Source organism: Lycium ferocissimum, chromosome 4 (genome assembly GCF_029784015.1).
Source record: "Lycium ferocissimum isolate CSIRO_LF1 chromosome 4, AGI_CSIRO_Lferr_CH_V1, whole genome shotgun sequence".
Classification (NCBI taxonomy): domain Eukaryota; kingdom Viridiplantae; phylum Streptophyta; class Magnoliopsida; order Solanales; family Solanaceae; genus Lycium; species Lycium ferocissimum.
The window spans coordinates 52177476-52180179 of NC_081345.1; the positions used below are offsets into that span (position 1 = coordinate 52177476).

The 2704-nt window shown below is 39.3% G+C and overlaps 1 long non-coding RNA gene across 1 annotated transcript; it reads left to right on the forward strand.

Moving 5' to 3' along the window:
- On the forward strand, positions 1-1356 carry LOC132054848 (uncharacterized). Its single transcript, XR_009414378.1, has 3 exons — positions 1-135; positions 212-307; positions 823-1356. It is a non-coding gene; the product is annotated as an uncharacterized LOC132054848 (long non-coding RNA).
- Positions 1357-2704: the final 1348 nt, after the last annotated feature.

A 2704-nucleotide genomic window follows, 5' to 3' on the forward strand; every position in this document is an offset into this window, starting at 1 on the left:
ATTCAGGTCAAAAATTCGGGTTTATGCGTTTTCGGTTATATTTAAGGTTTGGGGTTTATTTCCCCCGGACCCCATTCACGAAAATTTACCCTAAAGTCAATAAGAACAAGTCCCAAGCCTCAAGAACCATACAAGGTAAGTGTTACCATGATTCTAGGTTGAATTCAAGTTCCTAATCCCTTTCTAACATGATTTTATGACCAAAACCTAGGGTTTGCAACATAATTCTTTCCAAAGTAAATCAAGCTAGGGTTTGGGTATTCTTCATTAGAAAAGTGATTTGTTAAACCTTGTTTAACAAATTAAGGTATGTCTCCCTTTTTAAAATCTTATTGTGATTTGTATGTCTCCCTTTTAAAATAAAACCCTTTTTGAATATAAAGGTAATTTATATGTCTCTTTTGCAAACTCTCTTGAAAGATTGATTCTTTATAAAAGCATGTGTTGAATGATATGATGAATTGGTTTCACACTCTCAAAATTTATTACATGTTTTGATTAATGGTTAATGTGCGTGAGGACAAGCCCACATTAAATCTAGATTGTAACAAACCCTATATATGTATGTGATATTATGAATCATTTTCTTCTATAAGAGATGATCAGTGATGATGGTTAATTTTTGGTATTGATGATTTTACAAAGGAACTATGATAAAGTAATATTATTTAAAGAAGTGGAAACCTTTTGATGATTATCTATGAGATTATGACTTTTCGTAATGGCATAATGAGCTTTAATGCTATTTTATGGTGTGACTACTTTGAGACAAATTGTGAATCGGCTTTTATGCTATGAACTTTGTTGTTGTGTTTGGCCTAGCTACTCGGGAGGAAGGGTAGCCACTATGGATCCTAGTGTGGTAATTGCCTAGCCATTCGGGAGGAAGAGTGGCCACTTCCGGGTCGCTACCGGGGTGTGATTCAAGCCTAGCTATTCGGGGGGAAGGATAGCCACCGCTGGGTTCGCTACCTGGGGTGTGATGTATGCCTAGCTATTCGGGAGGAAGGATAGCCACCGCGTACTACATAGTCCGGTGTGATTTATGCCTAGCCATTCGGGAGGATGAGTGATCACCGAGGATCTCATATTCCGGTGTGCTTACGCCTAGCCATTCGGGAGGATGAGTGGTCACCGAGGATCTCATATTCCTAGTGTGTCATTGCCTAGCCATTCGGGAGGAAGAGTGGCCACCGCTGGGTTCGCTACCCGGGGTGTGATTCAAGCCTAGCTATTCGGGAGGAAGGATAGCCACCGCTGGGTTCGCTACCTGGGGTGTGATTTATGCCTAGCTATTCGGGAGGAAGGATAGCCACCGTGTACTACATAGTCCGGTGTGGTGCGCTATGCGCGATATGATTGATTCTTGGGCTGTATTGGCGCGTGATTTATGCCTAGCTATTCGGGAGGAAGGATAGCCACCGTGTACTACATAGTCCGGTGTGGTGCGCTATGCGCGATATGATTGATTCTTGAGCTTTGTATTGGCATGTGTGACATTCTTATTCTCTTATGGAATTATTGATGACTATCTTAATTGATTAAAAAGGGCATATTTGAAGTTGTAACTTAACAAAAGGCTTTATAAATGGGTTTTGATACTTATTATTGGGATACATAAACTGAATAACTACCCTTATATTGATTTCATATGATTTTCAAGACTGATTTCTTCATGTATTATTTTACTCTATTTTCGTATTATTCATTGTCCCGAGGCACTCACCGAGTACGAAGTACTCAGCATACCATTATTGTTTTTGATGGTATGTTAGGTAACGGAGAAGACGCAGTTCGTGATACTCCGTGCTTAGGAAGGACTTCTTTTGCGGATAATTTGGTGAGCCCACACATTCGTTCGTGGGACACCCTGTTGATTTACTTATTTGTTACATTAGTTGTCCGGGCTGCGTCCCGATGAGTCAGACTCTTAATCCTTTATCTTAGAAGCTCCATAGTATACATTCTTGTGGGTAGTTGTTGAGTTTTGTTAACTCTTGGGCATCGTCGCGTTTGACTGACTTTTATGATATTAAAGACTTCCGCTGATTTAGTTTATGTATTCATGATTTGTTACGTTTAATGTATAAACTGTTGGAGGCGAATGTTGAACCTGGCGGGTTCAAGTATTATTATTATGTTGTTTAGGTTCTTCCGATGTTGTTTATGACATCGGATGCCGGTCACGTCCAGGGTGGGTTTTGGGGCGTGACACCTTCCAAGGAATTAACTCTTTGAAATGAGTAATTACTATTACGGATAAAACAGGAAAAAAAATTTAATTATCTTTTCTTAATATGCTAAAAGTGACACGTAATTTTTTTTTTTTTTTTTTAAGAATACTAGACAAGTAAAAGAGAATGGAAGGCTCATTTTAAAATTCAAAATAAGATATAATATAATATTTGGTTGGTTACACCAGAGAAAATGATCAATGAATAATTCATGCGGTGTTTAATCGATTGTATCAAATAATACACACATAAAGTAATGTGAGTTTCTTTTGAACGCCATCATTAAGCCCAATGGTTCTCTTCTCTCTCCTCACACTGGTGCACGTTAGAGTGTGTTATTGGGCGCCTACTGGCTAGAATGGCCAGAGGGAGGCCAAGAAAGACGGGAAACAATCAAGCAACTACGGATCCAAGGGCGCGAACAATAAGAAGCAAGCTGGAAAGAACGTGGTAATGAAAAACCCACCCAA